This window comes from Phalangium opilio, unplaced genomic scaffold (genome assembly GCF_054372755.1).
Source record: "Phalangium opilio isolate 3A_F unplaced genomic scaffold, DU_Popi_V2 ptg000002l_1, whole genome shotgun sequence".
In the NCBI taxonomy this organism is placed as follows: Eukaryota; Metazoa; Arthropoda; class Arachnida; order Opiliones; family Phalangiidae; genus Phalangium; species Phalangium opilio.
The window spans coordinates 10,629,519-10,648,676 of NW_028324144.1; the positions used below are offsets into that span (position 1 = coordinate 10,629,519).

Here is a 19,158-nt window from a genome sequence, read left to right on the forward strand (position 1 = left end):
TATCAAATATTCAGGTGAAATAACATTCTTTCCATATTCTACTCTTGGCAGAGCCTCGGTGGTTCAATGGTAGAATTCTCGCCTGCCACGCGGGAGATCCGGGTTCGATTCCCGGCCGATGCATGTTTTGGTCGTCATTTGATGCATAACGACAGGGGTAAATAACGAAAGGAGTTAGAGACGCTAGCTTCCGTAGTGTAGAATACAGTGGGACCTTGAAACGTCATAGAATTTGTAACTAACGTAGTGCCATCTTTGGAACTGTATTGTAAATAAGACCAGTACCTTAAAAGTTTTGCCTTAAAATCTTGCGCCGCAAGGTATTCTGGGTAAAGTAAAATGGCGGGTGTCGACATTGTGAAGTCATCTCATAAATCAACCCAATATAATTATTATATTCAATCGCGAGTAAACAGCGATTTAAAGAAGAAAGTTAAGTCAACAATTTGCAAATCCTCAAAATGTGTTCAAACTTGTTTTGCCGTAAGTGCGCGGTTACAGAGTCGGCCCAGTGAACTAAGGCTTAGTGATTTTTCCGAGTCAGTGCCAGTGGGAACTGTGGGATCAGGATCATCGACTATATCTGTATCTGTGACTAAAGAAATTAAAACAACTAAAACTGTATTGAAGGATGCAAAAACGACATTTAATTCAATTTCATTATCGAAAAAGGAATTTACCAACTTTAAGATTGCATGTTTCTAATTCAAGTGCACCTTAATGAATAAACTTTACTCTAAGCCTAATTGTCACTTAGTCGTAAGCAGACGAACACTAGCAGACAGGAGAAAATCGATATCCCAGCATGACTTTCGAAACTTTGCTGCCACGCTATTGGTTGGAAAATATCATACTTATTTTGAATTATAGACGGCGCGACCGAGGCGTTTTCTCTTTTCTGTGTCTACGTTTGAAAGTCCCACTGTATTCTACACTACGGAAGCTAGCGTCTCTAACTCCTTTCGTTATTTACCCCTGATAACGATATTGTGTTTAAATTGTATTATCATTACTTCAGGGTCTTTCGAAATTAATAAAAAAATTACGAAAAGTATGTAAAATAATAATTTTTAAATTGATAAACCCTTCTTAAAATATTATTTGAGATAATAATTCAAAGAAATATTTGGTTTGATTATCAAATATTCAGGTGAAATACCATTCTTTCCATATTCTACTCTTTGCAGAGCATCGGTGGTTCAATGGTAGAATTCTCGCCTGCCACGCGGGAGATCCGGGTTCGATTCCCGGCCGATGCATGTTTTCGTCGTCATTTGATGCATAACGATATTGTGTTTAAATTGTATTATCCTTACTTCAGGGTCTTTCGAAATTAATAAAAAAATAACGAAAAGTATGTAAAATGATAATTGCTAAATTGATAAATCCTTCTAAAAATATTATTTGAGATAATAATTCAAAGAAATATTTGGTTTGATTATCAAATATTCAGGTGAAATAACATTCTTTTCATATTCTACTCTTTGCAGAGCATCGGTGGTTCAATGGTAGAATTCTCGCCTGCCACGCGGGAGATCCGGGTTCGATTCCCGGCCGATGTATGTTTTGGTCGTCATTTGATGCATAACGATATTGTGTTTAAATTCCAATATCCTTACTTCAGGGTCATTCGAAATTAATAAAAAAACTACGAAAAGTATGTAAAATCATAATTTTTAAATTGATAAACCCTTCTAAAAATATTATTTGAGATAATAATTCAAAGAAATATTTGGTTTGATTATCAAATATTCAGGTGAAAAACCATTTTTCCATATTCTACTCTTGGTAGAGCCTCGGTGGTTCAATGGTAGAATTCTCGCCTGCCACGCGGGAGATCCGTTTTCGATTCCCGGCCGATACATGTTTTAGTCGTCATTTGATGCATAACGATATTGTGTTTAAATTGTATTATCCTTACTTCAGGGTCTTTCGAAATTAATAAAAAAATTACGAAAATTAAGTAAAATGATAATTCTTAAATTGATAAATCCTTCTAAAAATATTATTTGAGATAATAATTCAAAGAAATATTTGGTTTGATTATCAAATATTCAGGTGAAAAACCATTTTTCCATATTCTACTCTTTGCAGAGCATCGGTGGTTCAATGGTAGAATTCTCGCCTGCCACGCGGGAGATCCGGGTTCGATTCCCGGCCGATGCATGTTTTCGTCGTCATTTGATGCATAACGATATTGTGTTTAAATTGTATTATCCTTACTTCAGGGTCTTTCGAAATTAATAAAAAAATAACGAAAATTAAGTAAAATGATAATTCTTAAATTGATAAATCCTTCTAAAAATATTATTTGAGATAATAATTCAAAGAAATATTTGGTTTGATTATCAAATATTCAGGTGAAAAAACATTCTTTCCATATTCTACTCTTTGCAGAGCATCGGTGGGTCATTGGTAGAATTCTCGCCTGCCACGAGGGAGATCCAGGATCGATTCCCGGCCGATGCATGTTTTGGTCGTCATTTGATGCATAAGGATATTGTGTTTAAATTGTATTATCCTTACTTCAGGGTCTTGGGAATATATTAAAAAAATTACGAAAAATAAGTAAAATGATAATTGTTAAATTGATAAATCCTTCTAAAAATATTATTTGAGATAATAATTCAAAGAAATATTTGGTTTGATTATCAAATATTCAGGTGAAATAACATTCTTTTCATATTCTACTCTTTGCAGAGCATCGGTGGTTCAATGGTAGAATTCTCGCCTGCCACGCGGGAGATCCGGGTTCGATTCCCGGCCGATGCATGTTTTGGTCATCATTTGATGCATAACGATATTGTGTTTAAATTGTATTATCCTTACTTCAGGGTCTTTCGAAATTAATAAAAAAATTACGAAAATTAAGTAAAATGATAATTCTTAAATTGATAAATCCTTCTAAAAATATTATTTGAGATAATAATTCAAAGAAATATTTGGTTTGATTATCAAATATTCAGGTGAAAAACCATTTTTCCATATTCTACTCTTGGTAGAGCCTCGGTGGTTCAATGGTAGAATTCTCGCCTGCCACGCGGGAGATCCGTTTTCGATTCCCGGCCCATACATGTTTTAGTCGTCATTTGATGCATAACGATATTGTGTTTAAATTGTATTATCCTTACTTCAGGGTCTTTCGAAATTAATAAAAAAATTACGAAAATTAAGTAAAATGATAATTCTTAAATTGATAAATCCTTCTAAAAATATTATTTGAGATAATAATTCAAAGAAATATTTGGTTTGATTATCAAATATTCAGGTGAAAAAACATTCTTTCCATATTCTACTCTTTGCAGAGCATCGGTGGGTCATTGGTAGAATTCTCGCCTGCCACGAGGGAGATCCAGGATCGATTCCCGGCCGATGCATGTTTTGGTCGTCATTTGATGCATAAGGATATTGTGTTTAAATTGTATTATCCTTACTTCAGGGTCTTGGGAATATATTAAAAAAATTACGAAAAATAAGTAAAATGATAATTGTTAAATTGATAAATCCTTCTAAAAATATTATTTGAGATAATAATTCAAAGAAATATTTGGTTTGATTATCAAATATTCAGGTGAAATAACATTCTTTTCATATTCTACTCTTTGCAGAGCATCGGTGGTTCAATGGTAGAATTCTCGCCTGCCACGCGGGAGATCCGGGTTCGATTCCCGGCCGATGCATGTTTTGGTCATCATTTGATGCATAACGATATTGTGTTTAAATTGTATTATCCTTACTTCAGGGTCTTTCGAAATTAATAAAAAAATTACGAAAATTAAGTAAAATGATAATTCTTAAATTGATAAATCCTTCTAAAAATATTATTTGAGATAATAATTCAAAGAAATATTTGGTTTGATTATCAAATATTCAGGTGAAAAACCATTTTTCCATATTCTACTCTTGGTAGAGCCTCGGTGGTTCAATGGTAGAATTCTCGCCTGCCACGCGGGAGATCCGTTTTCGATTCCCGGCCCATACATGTTTTAGTCGTCATTTGATGCATAACGATATTGTGTTTAAATTGTATTATCCTTACTTCAGGGTCTTTCGAAATTAATAAAAAAATTACGAAAATTAAGTAAAATGATAATTCTTAAATTGATAAATCCTTCTAAAAATATTATTTGAGATAATAATTCAAAGAAATATTTGGTTTGATTATCAAATATTCAGGTGAAAAAACATTCTTTCCATATTCTACTCTTTGCAGAGCATCGGTGGGTCATTGGTAGAATTCTCGCCTGCCACGAGGGAGATCCAGGTTCGATTCCCGGCCGATGCATGTTTTGGTCGTCATTTGATGCATAAGGATATTGTGTTTAAATTGTATTATCCTTACTTCAGGGTCTTGGGAATATATTAAAAAAATTACGAAAAATAAGTAAAATGATAATTGTTAAATTGATAAATCCTTCTAAAAATATTATTTGAGATAATAATTCAAAGAAATATTTGGTTTGATTATCAAATATTCAGGTGAAATAACATTCTTTTCATATTCTACTCTTTGCAGAGCATTGGTGGTTCTATGGTAGAATTCTCGCCTGCCACGCGGGAGATCCGGGTTCGATTCCCGGCCGATGCATGTTTTGGTCATCATTTGATGCATAACGATATTGTGTTTAAATTGTATTATCCTTACTTCAGGGTCTTGGGAATATATTAAAAAAATTACGAAAAATAAGTAAAATGATAATTGTTAAATTGATAAATCCTTCTAAAAAAATTATTTGAGATAATAATTCAAAGAAATATTTGGTTTGATTATCAAATATTCAGGTGAAATAACATTCTTTCCATATTCTACTCTTGGCAGAGCCTCGGTGGTTCATTGGTAGAATTCTCGCCGGCCACGGGAAAGATCCGGGTTCGATTCCCGGCCGTTCATGTATTGGTCGTCATTTGATGCATAAGGATATTGTATTTAAATTGTATTATCCTTACTTCAGGGTCTTTCGAAATTAATAAAAAAATTACGAAAATTATGTAAAATAATAATTTTTAAATTGATAAACCCTTCTTAAAATATTATTTGAGATAATAATTCAAAGAAATATTTGGTTTGATTATCAAATATTCAGGTGAAATAACATTCTTTCCATATTCTACTCTTGGCAGAGCCTCGGTGGTTCAATGGTAGAATTCTCGCCTGCCACGCGGGAGATCCGGGTTCGATTCCCGGCCGATGCATGTTTTGGTCGTCATTTGATGCATAACGACAGGGGTAAATAACGAAAGGAGTTAGAGACGCTAGCTTCCGTAGTGTAGAATACAGTGGGACCTTGAAACGTCATAGAATTTGTAACTAACGTAGTGCCATCTTTGGAACTGTATTGTAAATAAGACCAGTACCTTAAAAGTTTTGCCTTAAAATCTTGCGCCGCAAGGTATTCTGGGTAAAGTAAAATGGCGGGTGTCGACATTGTGAAGTCATCTCATAAATCAACCCAATATAATTATTATATTCAATCGCGAGTAAACAGCGATTTAAAGAAGAAAGTTAAGTCAACAATTTGCAAATCCTCAAAATGTGTTCAAACTTGTTTTGCCGTAAGTGCGCGGTTACAGAGTCGGCCCAGTGAACTAAGGCTTAGTGATTTTTCCGAGTCAGTGCCAGTGGGAACTGTGGGATCAGGATCATCGACTATATCTGTATCTGTGACTAAAGAAATTAAAACAACTAAAACTGTATTGAAGGATGCAAAAACGACATTTAATTCAATTTCATTATCGAAAAAGGAATTTACCAACTTTAAGATTGCATGTTTCTAATTCAAGTGCACCTTAATGAATAAACTTTACTCTAAGCCTAATTGTCACTTAGTCGTAAGCAGACGAACACTAGCAGACAGGAGAAAATCGATATCCCAGCATGACTTTCGAAACTTTGCTGCCACGCTATTGGTTGGAAAATATCATACTTATTTTGAATTATAGACGGCGCGACCGAGGCGTTTTCTCTTTTCTGTGTCTACGTTTGAAAGTCCCACTGTATTCTACACTACGGAAGCTAGCGTCTCTAACTCCTTTCGTTATTTACCCCTGATAACGATATTGTGTTTAAATTGTATTATCATTACTTCAGGGTCTTTCGAAATTAATAAAAAAATTACGAAAAGTATGTAAAATAATAATTTTTAAATTGATAAACCCTTCTAAAAATATTATTTGAGATAATAATTCAAAGAAATATTTGGTTTGATTATCAAATATTCAGGTGAAATACCATTCTTTCCATATTCTACTCTTTGCAGAGCATCGGTGGTTCAATGGTAGAATTCTCGCCTGCCACGCGGGAGATCCGGGTTCGATTCCCGGCCGATGCATGTTTTGGTCGTCATTTGATGCATAACGACAGGGGTAAATAACGAAAGGAGTTAGAGACGCTAGCTTCCGTAGTGTAGAATACAGTGGGACCTTGAAACGTCATAGAATTTGTAACTAACGTAGTGCCATCTTTGGAACTGTATTGTAAATAAGACCAGTACCTTAAAAGTTTTGCCTTAAAATCTTGCGCCGCAAGGTATTCTGGGTAAAGTAAAATGGCGGGTGTCGACATTGTGAAGTCATCTCATAAATCAACCCAATATAATTATTATATTCAATCGCGAGTAAACAGCGATTTAAAGAAGAAAGTTAAGTCAACAATTTGCAAATCCTCAAAATGTGTTCAAACTTGATTTGTCGTAAGTGCGCGGTTACAGAGTCGGCCCAGTGAACTAAGGCTTAGTGATTTTTCCGAGTCAGTGCCAGTGGGAACTGTGGGATCAGGATCATCGACTATATCTGTATCTGTGACTAAAGAAATTAAAACAACTAAAACTGTATTGAAGGATGCAAAAACGACATTTAATTCAATTTCATTATCGAAAAAGGAATTTACCAACTTTAAGATTGCATGTTTCTAATTCAAGTGCACCTTAATGAATAAACTTTACTCTAAGCCTAATTGTCACTTAGTCGTAAGCAGACGAACACTAGCAGACAGGAGAAAATCGATATCCCAGCATGACTTTCGAAACTTTGCTGCCACGCTATTGGTTGGAAAATATCATACTTATTTTGAATTATAGACGGCGCGACCGAGGCGTTTTCTCTTTTCTGTGTCTACGTTTGAAAGTCCCACTGTATTCTACACTACGGAAGCTAGCGTCTCTAACTCCTTTCGTTATTTACCCCTGATAACGATATTGTGTTTAAATTGTATTATCATTACTTCAGGGTCTTTCGAAATTAATAAAAAAATTACGAAAAGTATGTAAAATAATAATTTTTAAATTGATAAACCCTTCTTAAAATATTATTTGAGATAATAATTCAAAGAAATATTTGGTTTGATTATCAAATATTCAGGTGAAATACCATTCTTTCCATATTCTACTCTTTGCAGAGCATCGGTGGTTCAATGGTAGAATTCTCGCCTGCCACGCGGGAGATCCGGGTTCGACTCCCGGCCGATGCATGTTTTCGTCGTCATTTGATGCATAACGATATTGTGTTTAAATTGTATTATCCTTACTTCAGGGTCTTTCGAAATTAATAAAAAAATAACGAAAAGTATGTAAAATGATAATTGCTAAATTGATAAATCCTTCTAAAAATATTATTTGAGATAATAATTCAAAGAAATATTTGGTTTGATTATCAAATATTCAGGTGAAATAACATTCTTTCCATATTCTACTCTTTGCAGAGCATCGATGGTTCAATGGTAGAATTCTCTTCTGCCACGCGGGAGATCCGGGTTCGATTCCCGGCCGATGCATGTTTTGGTCATCATTTGATGCATAACGATATTGTGTTTAAATTGTATTATCCTTACTTCAGGGTCTTGGGAATATATTAAAAAAATTACGAAAAATAAGTAAAATGATAATTGTTAAATTGATAAATCCTTCTAAAAATATTATTTGAGATAATAATTCAAAGAAATATTTGGTTTGATTATCAAATATTCAGGTGAAATAACATTCTTTCCATATTCTACTCTTGGCAGAGCCTCGGTGGTTCATTGGTAGAATTCTCGCCGGCCACGCGAAAGATCCGGGTTCGATTCCCGGCCGATGCATGATTCGGTCGTCATTTGATGCATAACGATATTGTGTTTAAATTGTATTATCATTACTTCAGGGTCTTTCGAATATAATAAAAAAATTACGAAAAGTATGTAAAATAATAATTTTTAAATTGATAAACCCATCTTAAAATATTATTTGAGATAATAATTCAAAGAAATATTTGGTTTGATTATCAAATATTCAGGTGAAATAACATTCTTTCCATATTCTACTCTTGGCAGAGCCTCGGTGGTTCAATGGTAGAATTCTCGCCTGCCACGCGGGAGATCCGGGTTCGATTCCCGGCCGATGCATGTTTTGGTCGTCATTTGATGCATAACGATATTGTGTTTATATTGTATTATCCTTACTTCAGGGTCTTTCGAAATTAATAAAACAATTACGAAAATTAAGTAAAATGATAATTGTTAAATTGATAAATCCTTCTAAAAATACTATTTGAGATAATAATTCAAAGAAATATTTGGTTTGATTATCAAATATTCAGGTGAAATAACATTCTTTCCATATTCTACTCTTTGCAGAGCATCGATGGTTCAATGGTAGAATTCTCTTCTGCCACGCGGGAGATCCGGGTTCGATTCCCGGCCGATGCATGTTTTGGTCATCATTTGATGCATAACGATATTGTGTTTAAATTGTATTATCCTTACTTCAGGGTCTTGGGAATATACTAAAAAAATTACGAAAAATAAGTAAAATGATAATTGTTAAATTGATAAATCCTTCTAAAAATACTATTTGAGATAATAATTCCAAGAAATATTTGGTTTGATTATCAAATATTCAGGTGAAATAACATTCTTTCCATATTCTACTCTTTCCAGAGCCTCGGTGGTGCAATGGTAGAATTTTCGCCTGCCACGCGGGAGATCCGGGTTCGATTCCCGGCCGATGCATGTTTTGGTCATCATTTGATGCATAACGATATTGTGTTTAAATTGTATTATCCTTACTTCAGGGTCTTGGGAATATACTAAAAAAATTACGAAAAATAAGTAAAATGATAATTGTTAAATTGATAAATCCTTCTAAAAATACTATTTGAGATAATAATTCAAAGAAATATTTGGTTTGATTATCAAATATTCAGGTGAAATAACATTCTTTCCATATTCTACTCTTTCCAGAGCCTCGGTGGTGCAATGGTAGAATTTTCGCTTGCCACGCGGGAGATCCGGGTTCGATTCCCGGCCGATGCATGTTTTGGTCGTCATTTGATGCATAACGATATTGTGTTTATATTGTATTATCCTTACTTCAGGGTCTTTCGAAATTAATAAAACAATTACGAAAATTAAGTAAAATGATAATTGTTAAATTGATAAATCCTTCTAAAAATACTATTTGAGATAATAATTCAAAGAAATATTTGGTTTGATTATCAAATATTCAGGTGAAATAACATTCTTTTCATATTCTACTCTTTGCAGAGCATCGGTGGTTCAATGGTAGAATTCTCGCCTGCCACGCGGGAGATCCGGGTTCGATTCCCGGCCGATGTATGTTTTGGTCGTCATTTGATGCATAACGATATTGTGTTTAAATTCCAATATCCTTACTTCAGGGTCATTCGAAATTAATAAAAAAAACTACGAAAAGTATGTAAAATCATAATTTTTAAATTGATAAACCCTTCTAAAAATATTATTTGAGATAATAATTCAAAGAAATATTTGGTTTGATTATCAAATATTCAGGTGAAAAACCATTTTTCCATATTCTACTCTTGGTAGAGCCTCGGTGGTTCAATGGTAGAATTCTCGCCTGCCAGGCGGGAGATCCGTTTTCGATTCCCGGCCGATACATGTTTTAGTCGTCATTTGATGCATAACGATATTGTGTTTAAATTGTATTATCCTTACTTCAGGGTCTTTCGAAATTAATAAAAAAATTACGAAAATTAAGTAAAATGATAATTCTTAAATTGATAAATCCTTCTAAAAATATTATTTGAGATAATAATTCAAAGAAATATTTGGTTTGATTATCAAATATTCAGGTGAAAAAACATTCTTTCCATATTCTACTCTTTGCAGAGCATCGGTGGGTCATTGGTAGAATTCTCGCCTGCCACGAGGGAGATCCAGGTTCGATTCCCGGCCGATGCATGTTTTGGTCGTCATTTGATGCATAAGGATATTGTGTTTAAATTGTATTATCCTAACTTCAGGGTCTTTCGAAATTAATAAAAAAATTGCGAAAATTAAGTAAAGTGATAATTTTTAAATTGATAAACCCTTCTAAAAAATTATTTGAGATAATAATTCAAAGAAATATTTGGTTTGATTATCAAATATTCAGGTGAAATAACATTCTTTCCATATTCTACTCTTTGCAGTGCCTCGGTGGTTCAAAGGTAGAATTCTCGCCTGCCACGCGGGAGATCCGGGTTCGATTCCCGGCCGATGCATGTTTTGGTCGTCATTTGATGCATAAGGATATTGTGTTTAAATTGTATTATCCTTACTTCAGGGTCTTTCGAAATTAATAATAAAATTACGAAAATTATGTAAAATAATAATTTTTAAATTTATAAACCCTTCTTAAAATATTATTTGAGATAATAATTCAAAGAAATATTTGGTTTGATTATCAAATATTCAGGTGAAATAACATTCTTTCCATATTCTAATCTTGGCAGAGCCTCGGTGGTTCAATGGTAGAATTCTCGCCTGCCACGCGGGAGATCCGGGTTCGATTCCCGACCGATGCATGTTTTGGTCGTCATTTGATGCATAACGATATTGTGTTTAAATTGTATTATCATTACTTCAGGGTCTTTCGAAATTAATAAAAAAATTACGAAAAGTATGTAAAATAATAATTTTTAAATTGATAAACCCTTCTTAAAATATTATTTGAGATAATAATTCAAAGAAATATTTGGTTTGATTATCAAATATTCAGGTGAAATAACATTCTTTCCATATTCTACTCTTTGCAGAGCATCGGTGGTTCAATGGTAGAATTCTCGCCAGACACGCGGGAGATCCGGGTTCGATTCCCGGCCGATGCATGTTTTCGTCGTCATTTGATGCATAACGATATTGTGTTTAAATTGTATTATCCTTACTTCAGGGTCTTTCGAAATTAATAAAAAAATAACGAAAAGTATGTAAAATGATAATTGCTAAATTGATAAATCCTTCTAAAAATATTATTTGAGATAATAATTCAAAGAAATATTTGGTTTGATTATCAAATATTCAGGTGAGAAAACATTCTTTCCATATTCTACTCTATGCAGAGCATCGGTGGTTCATTGGTAGAATTCTCGCCTGCCACGCGGGAGATCCAGGTTCGATTCCTGGCCGATGCACGTTTTGGTCGTCATTTGATGCATAACGATATTGTGTTTAAATTGTATTATCCTTACTTCAGGGTCTTTCGAAATTAATAAAAAAATTACGAAAATTAAGTAAAATGATAATTTTTAAATTGATAAATCCTTCTAAAAATATTATTTGAGATAATAATTCAAAGAAATATTTGGTTTGATTATCAAATATTCAGGTGAGAAAACATTCTTTCCATATTCTACTCTTTCCAGAGCCTCGGTGGTTCAATGGTAGAATTTTCGCCTGCCACGCGGGAGATCCGTTTTCGATTCCCGGCCGATACATGTTTTAGTCGTCATTTGATGCATAACGATATTGTGTTTAAATTGTATTATCCTTACTTCAGGGTCTTTCGAAATTAATAAAAAAATTACGAAAATTAAGTAAAATGATAATTCTTAAATTGATAAATCCTTCTAAAAATATTATTTGAGATAATAATTCAAAGAAATATTTGGTTTGATTATCAAATATTCAGGTGAAAAAACATTCTTTCCATATTCTACTCTTTGCAGAGCATCGGTGGGTCATTGGTAGAATTCTCGCCTGCCACGAGGGAGATCCAGGTTCGATTCCCGGCCGATGCATGTTTTGGTCGTCATTTGATGCATAAGGATATTGTGTTTAAATTGTATTATCCTTACTTCAGGGTCTTTCGAAATTAATAAAAAAATTGCGAAAATTAAGTAAAGTGATAATTTTTAAATTGATAAACCCTTCTAAAAAATTATTTGAGATAATAATTCAAAGAAATATTTGGTTTGATTATCAAATATTCAGGTGAAATAACATTCTTTCCATATTCTACTCTTTGCAGTGCCTCGGTGGTTCAAAGGTAGAATTCTCGCCTGCCACGCGGGAGATCCGGGTTCGATTCCCGGCCGATGCATGTTTTGGTCGTCATTTGATGCATAAGGATATTGTGTTTAAATTGTATTATCCTTACTTCAGGGTCTTTCGAAATTAATAATAAAATTACGAAAATTATGTAAAATAATAATTTTTAAATTTATAAACCCTTCTTAAAATATTATTTGAGATAATAATTCAAAGAAATATTTGGTTTGATTATCAAATATTCAGGTGAAATAACATTCTTTCCATATTCTACTCTTTGCAGAGCATCGGTGGTTCAATGGTAGAATTCTCGCCTGCCACGCGGGAGATCCGGGTTCGATTCCCGGCCGATGCATGTTTTCGTCGTCATTTGATGCATAACGATATTGTGTTTAAATTGTATTATCCTTACTTCAGGGTCTTTCGAAATTAATAAAAAAATAACGAAAAGTATGTAAAATGATAATTGCTAAATTGATAAATCCTTCTAAAAATATTATTTGAGATAATAATTCAAAGAAATATTTGGTTTGATTATCAAATATTCAGGTGAAATAACATGTTTTCCATATTCTACTCTTTGCAGAGCATCGATGGTTCAATGGTAGAATTCTCTTCTGCCACGCGGGAGATCCGGGTTCGATTCCCGGCCGATGCATGTTTTTGTCATCATTTGATGCATAACGATATTGTGTTTAAATTGTATTATCCTTACTTCAGGGTCTTGGGAATATATTAAAAAAATTACGAAAAATAAGTAAAATGATAATTGTTAAATTGATAAATCCTACTAAAAATATTATTTGAGATAATAATTCAAAGAAATATTTGGTTTGATTATCAAATATTCAGGTGAAATACAATTCTTTCCATATTCTACTCTTTCCAGAGCCTCGGTGGTTCAATGGTAGAATTTTCGCCTGCCACGCGGGAGATCCGGGTTCGATTCCCGGCCGATGCATGTTTTGGTCGTCATTTGATGCATAACGATATTGTGTTTAAAATGTAATATCAAAAATAAATAGGGGAAAGTGTCGGACTCTCTCCTTCGTCTGTGACATGCTATTGGAGGGGTGAATGCATACTCGCGAAATCTGTTTCATCCCCCTCGCCTATTCACCACGTACCTAAGATAATTTGTGATGTTGCGCGTGAAGGAATAGTGCGGTTTTATTTTACATTAGCTGCTTTTGACTGAGGCTAACCGTGGCCACTGCAGTTTATCGCCACAATTTAATTTGATGATGTACATGATTTTATTAATTTAGTTTGCTAATATTGATGTTATTTACTAATATTAAAACGTTTTAGCTTATAATGACAACCCAGGGCCTAAGTTTAAACGAAATTGTAAAGGATTTTAACGATGAGTTTTTTGAATTAAATGATGATTTCAAGAACATCTGCGGCATTATTAATTTCATTTCGGGGTGCTAACGTTTTAAACAAACTTTAACCTCGTTGAAACGCGAAAATAACACTAAAGAAAATAGAACAGAGCGCGGAGGTTGTGACTCTTCCTTGAGATACGCCTACGCTAAATTCTCCCGTTTGGTGGCGTACGAGCGTTATTTTCGGGAAGAATGACATCATCAACTACAAATCTGATTGGCTGATACCATTTTAAACACCTCTCGCGCGCTTGAGCGTCTCGAAATGCATGTCAAGCTAAGGCAAAGGCAGGAAAATATGGCAGTCCGACACTTTCCCCTATTTATTTTTGGTAATATCCATACTTCAGGGTCTTTCGAAATTAATAAAAAAATTACGAAAATTAAGTAAAATGATAATTGTTAAATTGATAAATCATTCTAAAAATATTATTTGGGATAATAATGCAAAGAAATATTTGGTTTGATTATCAAATATTCAGGTGAAATACCATTCTTTCCATATTCTAATCTTGGCAGAGCCTCGGTGGTTCAATGGTAGAATTCTCGCCTGCCACGCGGGAGATCCGGGTTCGATTCCCGGCCGATGCATGTTTTGGTCGTCATTTGATGCATAACGATATTGTGTTTAAATTGTATTATCCTTACTTCAGGGTCTTTCGAAATTAATAATAAAATTACGAAAATTATGTAAAATAATAATTTTTATATTGATAAACCCTTCTTAAAATATTATTTGAGATAATAATTCAAAGAAATATTTGGTTTGATTATCAAATATTCAGGTGAAATAACATTCTTTCCGCAGAGCCTCGGTGGTTCAATGGTAGAATTTTCGCCTGCCACGCGGGAGATCCGGGTTCGATTCCCGGCCGATGCATGTTTTGGTCGTCATTTGATGCATAACGATATTGTGTTTAAATTGTATTATCATTACTTCAGGGTCTTTCGAAATTAATAAAAAAATTACGAAAAGTATGTAAAATAATAATTTTTAAATTGATAAACCCTTCTTAAAATATTATTTGAGATAATAATTCAAAGAAATATTTGGTTTGATTATCAAATATTCAGGTGAAATAACATTCTTTCCATATTCTACTCTTTGCAGAGCATCGGTGGTTCAATGGTAGAATTCTCGCCTGCCACGCGGGAGATCCGGGTTCGATTCCCGGCCGATGCATGTTTTCGTCGTCATTTGATGCATAACGATATTGTGTTTAAATTGTATTATCCTTACTTCAGGGTCTTTCGAAATTAATAAAAAAATAACGAAAAGTATGTAAAATGATAATTGCTAAATTGATAAATCCTTCTAAAAATATTATTTGAGATAATAATTCAAAGAAATATTTGGTTTGATTATCAAATATTCAGGTGAAATAACATTCTTTCCATATTCTACTCTTTGCAGAGCATCGATGGTTCAATGGTAGAATTCTCTTCTGCCACGCGGGAGATCCGGGTTCGATTCCCGGCCGATGCATGTTTTTGTCATCATTTGATGCATAACGATATTGTGTTTAAATTGTATTATCCTTACTTCAGGGTCTTGGGAATATATTAAAAAAATTACGAAAAATAAGTAAAATGATAATTGTTAAATTGATAAATCCTACTAAAAATATTATTTGAGATAATAATTCAAAGAAATATTTGGTTTGATTATCAAATATTCAGGTGAAATACAATTCTTTCCATATTCTACTCTTTCCAGAGCCTCGGTGGTTCAATGGTAGAATTTTCGCCTGCCACGCGGGAGATCCGGGTTCGATTCCCGGCCGATGCATGTTTTGGTCGTCATTTGATGCATAACGATATTGTGTTTAAAATGTAATATCCATACTTCAGGGTCTTTCGAAATTAATAAAAAAATTAAGAAAAGTATGTAAAATAATAATTTTTAAATTGATAAACCCTTCTTAAAATATTATTTGAGATGATAATTCAAAGAAATACTTGGTTTGATTATCAAATATTCAGGTGAAATACCATTCTTTCCATATTCTACTCTTTGCAGAGCATCAATGGTTCAATGGTAGAATTTTCGCCTGCCACGCGGGAGATCCGGGTTCGATTCCCGGCCGATGCATGTTTTGGTCGTCATTTGATGCATAACGATATTGTGTTTAAAATGTAATATCCATACTTCAGGGTCTTTCGAAATTAATAAAAAAATTACGAAAATTAAGTAAAATGATAATTGTTAAATTGATAAATCATTCTAAAAATATTATTTGGGATAATAATGCAAAGAAATATTTGGTTTGATTATCAAATATTCAGGTGAAATACCATTCTTTCCATACTCTACTCTTTGTAGAGCATCGGTGGTTCAATGGTTGAATTCTCGCCTGCCACGCGGGAGATCCGGGTTCGATTTCCGGCCGATGCATGTTTTGGTCGTCATTTGATGCATAACGATATTGTGTTTAAATTCCAATATCCTTACTTCAGGGTCTTTCGAAATTAATAAAAAAATTACGAAAATTATGTAAAATAATAATTTTTAAATTGATAAATCATTCTAAAAATATTATTTGAGATAATAATTCAAAGAAATATTTGGTTTGATTATCAAATATTCAGGTGAAATACAATTCTTTCCATATTCTACTCTTTCCAGAGCCTCGGTGGTTCAATGGTAGAATTTTCGCCAGCCACGCGGGAGATCCGGGTTCGATTCCCGGCCGGTGCATGTTTTGGTCGTCATTTGATGCATAACGATATTGTGTTTAAAATGTAATATCCATACTTCAGGGTCTTTCGAAATTAATAAAAAAATTACGAAAATTAAGTAAAATGATAATTGTTAAATTGATAAATCATTCTAAAAATATTATTTGGGATAATAATGCAAAGAAATATTTGGTTTGATTATCAAATATTCAGGTGAAATACCATTCTTTCCATACTCTACTCTTTGTAGAGCATCGGTGGTTCAATGGTTGAATTCTCGCCTGCCACGCGGGAGATCCGGGTTCGATTTCCGGCCGATGCATGTTTTGGTCGTCATTTGATGCATAACGATATTGTGTTTAAATTCCAATATCCTTACTTCAGGGTCTTTCGAAATTAATAAAAAAATTACGAAAATTATGTAAAATAATAATTTTTAAATTGATAAATCATTCTAAAAATATTATTTGAGATAATAATTCAAAGAAATATTTGGTTTGATTATCAAATATTCAGGTGAAATACAATTCTTTCCATATTCTACTCTTTCCAGAGCCTCGGTGGTTCAATGGTAGAATTTTCGCCAGCCACGCGGGAGATCCGGGTTCGATTCCCGGCCGGTGCATGTTTTGGTCGTCATTTGATGCATAAGGATATTGTGTTTAAATTCCAATATCCTTACTTCAGGGTCTTTCGAAATTAATAAAAAAATTACGAAAATTATGTAAAATAATAATTTTTAAATTGATAAACCCTTCTTAAAATATTATTTGAGATAATAATTCAAAGAAATATTTGGTTTGATTATCAAATATTCAGGTGAAATAACATTCTTTCCATATTCTACTCTTGGCAGAGCCTCGGTGGTTCAATGGTAGAATTCTCGCCTGCCACGCGGGAGATCCGGGTTCGATTCCCGGCCGATGCATGTTTTGGTCGTCATTTGATGCATAACGATATTGTGTTTAAATTGTATTATCATTACTTCAGGGTCTTTCGAAATTAATAAAAAAATTACGAAAAGTATGTAAAATAATAATTTTTAAATTGATAAACCCTTCTTAAAATATTATTTGAGATAATAATTCAAAGAAATATTTGGTTTGATTATCAAATATTCAGGTGAAATACCATTCTTTCCATATTCTACTCTTTGCAGAGCATCGGTGGTTCAATGGTAGAATTCTCGCCTGCCACGCGGGAGATCCGGGTTCGATTCCCGGCCGATGCATGTTTTGGTCATCATTTGATGCATAACGATATTGTATTTAAATTGTATTATCCTTACTTCAGGGTCTTGGGAATATATTAAAAAAATTACGAAAAATAAGTAAAATGATAATTGTTAAATTGATAAATCATTCTAAAAATATTATCTGGGATAATAATGCAAAGAAATATTTGGTTTGATTATCAAATATTCAGGTGAAATACCATTCTTTCCATACTCTACTCTTTGTAGAGCATCGGTGGTTCAATGGTAGAATTCTCGCCTGCCACGCGGGAGATCCGGGTTCGATTACCGGCCGATGCATGTTTTGGTCGTCATTTGATGCATAACGATATTGTGTTTAAATTGTATTATCCTTACTTCAGGGTCTTGGGAATATATTAAAAAAATTACGAAAAATAAGTAAAATGATAATTGTTAAATTGATAAATCCTACTAAAAATATTATTTGAGATAATAATTCAAAGAAATATTTGGTTTGATTATCAAATATTCAGGTGAAATACAATTCTTTCCATATTCTACTCTTTCCAGAGCCTCGGTGGTTCAATGGTAGAATTTTCGCCTGCCACGCGGGAGATCCGGGTTCGATTCCCGGCCGATGCATGTTTTGGTCGTCATTTGATGCATAACGATATTGTGTTTAAAATGTAATATCCATACTTCAGGGTCTTTCGAAATTAATAAAAAAATTAAGAAAAGTATGTAAAATAATAATTTTTAAATTGATAAACCCTTCTTAAAATATTATTTGAGATGATAATTCAAAGAAATACTTGGTTTGATTATCAAATATTCAGGTGAAATACCATTCTTTCCATATTCTACTCTTTGCAGAGCATCAATGGTTCAATGGTAGAATTTTCGCCTGCCACGCGGGAGATCCGGGTTCGATTCCCGGCCGATGCATGTTTTGGTCGTCATTTGATGCATAACGATATTGTGTTTAAAATGTAATATCCATACTTCAGGGTCTTTCGAAATTAATAAAAAAATTACGAAAATTAAGTAAAATGATAATTGTTAAATTGATAAATCATTCTAAAAATATTATTTGGGATAATAATGCAAAGAAATATTTGGTTTGATTATCAAATATTCAGGTGAAATACCATTCTTTCCATACTCTACTCTTTGTAGAGCATCGGTGGTTCAATGGTTGAATTCTCGCCTGCCACGCGGGAGATCCGGGTTCGATTTCCGGCCGATGCATGTTTTGGTCGTCATTTGATGCATAACGATATTGTGTTTAAATTCCAATATCCTTACTTCAGGGTCTTTCGAAATTAATAAAAAAATTACGAAAATTATGTAAAATAATAATTTTTAAATTGATAAATCATTCTAAAAATATTATTTGAGATAATAATTCAAAGAAATATTTGGTTTGATTATCAAATATTCAGGTGAAATACAATTCTTTCCATATTCTACTCTTTCCAGAGCCTCGGTGGTTCAATGGTAGAATTTTCGCCAGCCACGCGGGAGATCCGGGTTCGATTCCCGGCCGGTGCATGTTTTGGTCGTCATTTGATGCATAAGGATATTGTGTTTAAATTCCAATATCCTTACTTCAGGGTCTTTCGAAATTAATAAAA

General features: G+C 33.5%; 36 non-coding genes across 36 annotated transcripts; all 36 read left to right on the forward strand.

Moving 5' to 3' along the window:
• Nucleotides 1–52: 52 nt before the first annotated feature.
• On the forward strand, nt 53–123 carry TRNAG-GCC (transfer RNA glycine (anticodon GCC)). The gene has a single exon. It is a non-coding gene; the product is annotated as a tRNA-Gly (tRNA).
• A 1,065-nt stretch (nt 124–1,188) lies between these two features.
• On the forward strand, nt 1,189–1,259 carry TRNAG-GCC (transfer RNA glycine (anticodon GCC)). The gene has a single exon. It is a non-coding gene; the product is annotated as a tRNA-Gly (tRNA).
• Nucleotides 1,260–1,491: 232 nt separating this feature from the next.
• On the forward strand, nt 1,492–1,562 carry TRNAG-GCC (transfer RNA glycine (anticodon GCC)). Its single transcript has one exon. It is a non-coding gene; the product is annotated as a tRNA-Gly (tRNA).
• Nucleotides 1,563–2,095: 533 nt separating this feature from the next.
• TRNAG-GCC (transfer RNA glycine (anticodon GCC)) lies at nt 2,096–2,166 on the forward strand. The gene has a single exon. It is a non-coding gene; the product is annotated as a tRNA-Gly (tRNA).
• A 535-nt stretch (nt 2,167–2,701) lies between these two features.
• Nucleotides 2,702–2,772, forward strand: TRNAG-GCC (transfer RNA glycine (anticodon GCC)). Its single transcript has one exon. It is a non-coding gene; the product is annotated as a tRNA-Gly (tRNA).
• An 837-nt stretch (nt 2,773–3,609) lies between these two features.
• On the forward strand, nt 3,610–3,680 carry TRNAG-GCC (transfer RNA glycine (anticodon GCC)). Its single transcript has one exon. It is a non-coding gene; the product is annotated as a tRNA-Gly (tRNA).
• An 837-nt stretch (nt 3,681–4,517) lies between these two features.
• TRNAG-GCC (transfer RNA glycine (anticodon GCC)) lies at nt 4,518–4,588 on the forward strand. Its single transcript has one exon. It is a non-coding gene; the product is annotated as a tRNA-Gly (tRNA).
• A 534-nt stretch (nt 4,589–5,122) lies between these two features.
• TRNAG-GCC (transfer RNA glycine (anticodon GCC)) lies at nt 5,123–5,193 on the forward strand. The gene has a single exon. It is a non-coding gene; the product is annotated as a tRNA-Gly (tRNA).
• Nucleotides 5,194–6,258: 1,065 nt separating this feature from the next.
• On the forward strand, nt 6,259–6,329 carry TRNAG-GCC (transfer RNA glycine (anticodon GCC)). The gene has a single exon. It is a non-coding gene; the product is annotated as a tRNA-Gly (tRNA).
• A 1,065-nt stretch (nt 6,330–7,394) lies between these two features.
• TRNAG-GCC (transfer RNA glycine (anticodon GCC)) lies at nt 7,395–7,465 on the forward strand. The gene has a single exon. It is a non-coding gene; the product is annotated as a tRNA-Gly (tRNA).
• Nucleotides 7,466–8,303: 838 nt separating this feature from the next.
• Nucleotides 8,304–8,374, forward strand: TRNAG-GCC (transfer RNA glycine (anticodon GCC)). The gene has a single exon. It is a non-coding gene; the product is annotated as a tRNA-Gly (tRNA).
• Nucleotides 8,375–8,909: 535 nt separating this feature from the next.
• Nucleotides 8,910–8,980, forward strand: TRNAG-GCC (transfer RNA glycine (anticodon GCC)). Its single transcript has one exon. It is a non-coding gene; the product is annotated as a tRNA-Gly (tRNA).
• A 535-nt stretch (nt 8,981–9,515) lies between these two features.
• Nucleotides 9,516–9,586, forward strand: TRNAG-GCC (transfer RNA glycine (anticodon GCC)). Its single transcript has one exon. It is a non-coding gene; the product is annotated as a tRNA-Gly (tRNA).
• An 837-nt stretch (nt 9,587–10,423) lies between these two features.
• On the forward strand, nt 10,424–10,494 carry TRNAG-GCC (transfer RNA glycine (anticodon GCC)). Its single transcript has one exon. It is a non-coding gene; the product is annotated as a tRNA-Gly (tRNA).
• A 232-nt stretch (nt 10,495–10,726) lies between these two features.
• Nucleotides 10,727–10,797, forward strand: TRNAG-GCC (transfer RNA glycine (anticodon GCC)). Its single transcript has one exon. It is a non-coding gene; the product is annotated as a tRNA-Gly (tRNA).
• A 232-nt stretch (nt 10,798–11,029) lies between these two features.
• On the forward strand, nt 11,030–11,100 carry TRNAV-GAC (transfer RNA valine (anticodon GAC)). Its single transcript has one exon. It is a non-coding gene; the product is annotated as a tRNA-Val (tRNA).
• Nucleotides 11,101–11,332: 232 nt separating this feature from the next.
• On the forward strand, nt 11,333–11,403 carry TRNAG-GCC (transfer RNA glycine (anticodon GCC)). The gene has a single exon. It is a non-coding gene; the product is annotated as a tRNA-Gly (tRNA).
• Nucleotides 11,404–12,240: 837 nt separating this feature from the next.
• On the forward strand, nt 12,241–12,311 carry TRNAG-GCC (transfer RNA glycine (anticodon GCC)). The gene has a single exon. It is a non-coding gene; the product is annotated as a tRNA-Gly (tRNA).
• A 232-nt stretch (nt 12,312–12,543) lies between these two features.
• TRNAG-GCC (transfer RNA glycine (anticodon GCC)) lies at nt 12,544–12,614 on the forward strand. The gene has a single exon. It is a non-coding gene; the product is annotated as a tRNA-Gly (tRNA).
• Nucleotides 12,615–13,149: 535 nt separating this feature from the next.
• Nucleotides 13,150–13,220, forward strand: TRNAG-GCC (transfer RNA glycine (anticodon GCC)). The gene has a single exon. It is a non-coding gene; the product is annotated as a tRNA-Gly (tRNA).
• A 950-nt stretch (nt 13,221–14,170) lies between these two features.
• On the forward strand, nt 14,171–14,241 carry TRNAG-GCC (transfer RNA glycine (anticodon GCC)). The gene has a single exon. It is a non-coding gene; the product is annotated as a tRNA-Gly (tRNA).
• Nucleotides 14,242–14,459: 218 nt separating this feature from the next.
• TRNAG-GCC (transfer RNA glycine (anticodon GCC)) lies at nt 14,460–14,530 on the forward strand. Its single transcript has one exon. It is a non-coding gene; the product is annotated as a tRNA-Gly (tRNA).
• A 232-nt stretch (nt 14,531–14,762) lies between these two features.
• TRNAG-GCC (transfer RNA glycine (anticodon GCC)) lies at nt 14,763–14,833 on the forward strand. The gene has a single exon. It is a non-coding gene; the product is annotated as a tRNA-Gly (tRNA).
• Nucleotides 14,834–15,368: 535 nt separating this feature from the next.
• On the forward strand, nt 15,369–15,439 carry TRNAG-GCC (transfer RNA glycine (anticodon GCC)). The gene has a single exon. It is a non-coding gene; the product is annotated as a tRNA-Gly (tRNA).
• Nucleotides 15,440–15,671: 232 nt separating this feature from the next.
• Nucleotides 15,672–15,742, forward strand: TRNAG-GCC (transfer RNA glycine (anticodon GCC)). The gene has a single exon. It is a non-coding gene; the product is annotated as a tRNA-Gly (tRNA).
• A 232-nt stretch (nt 15,743–15,974) lies between these two features.
• Nucleotides 15,975–16,045, forward strand: TRNAG-GCC (transfer RNA glycine (anticodon GCC)). The gene has a single exon. It is a non-coding gene; the product is annotated as a tRNA-Gly (tRNA).
• A 232-nt stretch (nt 16,046–16,277) lies between these two features.
• On the forward strand, nt 16,278–16,348 carry TRNAG-GCC (transfer RNA glycine (anticodon GCC)). The gene has a single exon. It is a non-coding gene; the product is annotated as a tRNA-Gly (tRNA).
• A 232-nt stretch (nt 16,349–16,580) lies between these two features.
• On the forward strand, nt 16,581–16,651 carry TRNAG-GCC (transfer RNA glycine (anticodon GCC)). The gene has a single exon. It is a non-coding gene; the product is annotated as a tRNA-Gly (tRNA).
• A 232-nt stretch (nt 16,652–16,883) lies between these two features.
• Nucleotides 16,884–16,954, forward strand: TRNAG-GCC (transfer RNA glycine (anticodon GCC)). Its single transcript has one exon. It is a non-coding gene; the product is annotated as a tRNA-Gly (tRNA).
• A 232-nt stretch (nt 16,955–17,186) lies between these two features.
• Nucleotides 17,187–17,257, forward strand: TRNAG-GCC (transfer RNA glycine (anticodon GCC)). Its single transcript has one exon. It is a non-coding gene; the product is annotated as a tRNA-Gly (tRNA).
• Nucleotides 17,258–17,489: 232 nt separating this feature from the next.
• TRNAG-GCC (transfer RNA glycine (anticodon GCC)) lies at nt 17,490–17,560 on the forward strand. Its single transcript has one exon. It is a non-coding gene; the product is annotated as a tRNA-Gly (tRNA).
• A 232-nt stretch (nt 17,561–17,792) lies between these two features.
• Nucleotides 17,793–17,863, forward strand: TRNAG-GCC (transfer RNA glycine (anticodon GCC)). Its single transcript has one exon. It is a non-coding gene; the product is annotated as a tRNA-Gly (tRNA).
• Nucleotides 17,864–18,095: 232 nt separating this feature from the next.
• Nucleotides 18,096–18,166, forward strand: TRNAG-GCC (transfer RNA glycine (anticodon GCC)). The gene has a single exon. It is a non-coding gene; the product is annotated as a tRNA-Gly (tRNA).
• A 232-nt stretch (nt 18,167–18,398) lies between these two features.
• On the forward strand, nt 18,399–18,469 carry TRNAG-GCC (transfer RNA glycine (anticodon GCC)). Its single transcript has one exon. It is a non-coding gene; the product is annotated as a tRNA-Gly (tRNA).
• A 232-nt stretch (nt 18,470–18,701) lies between these two features.
• Nucleotides 18,702–18,772, forward strand: TRNAG-GCC (transfer RNA glycine (anticodon GCC)). Its single transcript has one exon. It is a non-coding gene; the product is annotated as a tRNA-Gly (tRNA).
• Nucleotides 18,773–19,004: 232 nt separating this feature from the next.
• Nucleotides 19,005–19,075, forward strand: TRNAG-GCC (transfer RNA glycine (anticodon GCC)). The gene has a single exon. It is a non-coding gene; the product is annotated as a tRNA-Gly (tRNA).
• The last annotated feature ends 83 nt before the right edge of the window (nt 19,076–19,158 follow it).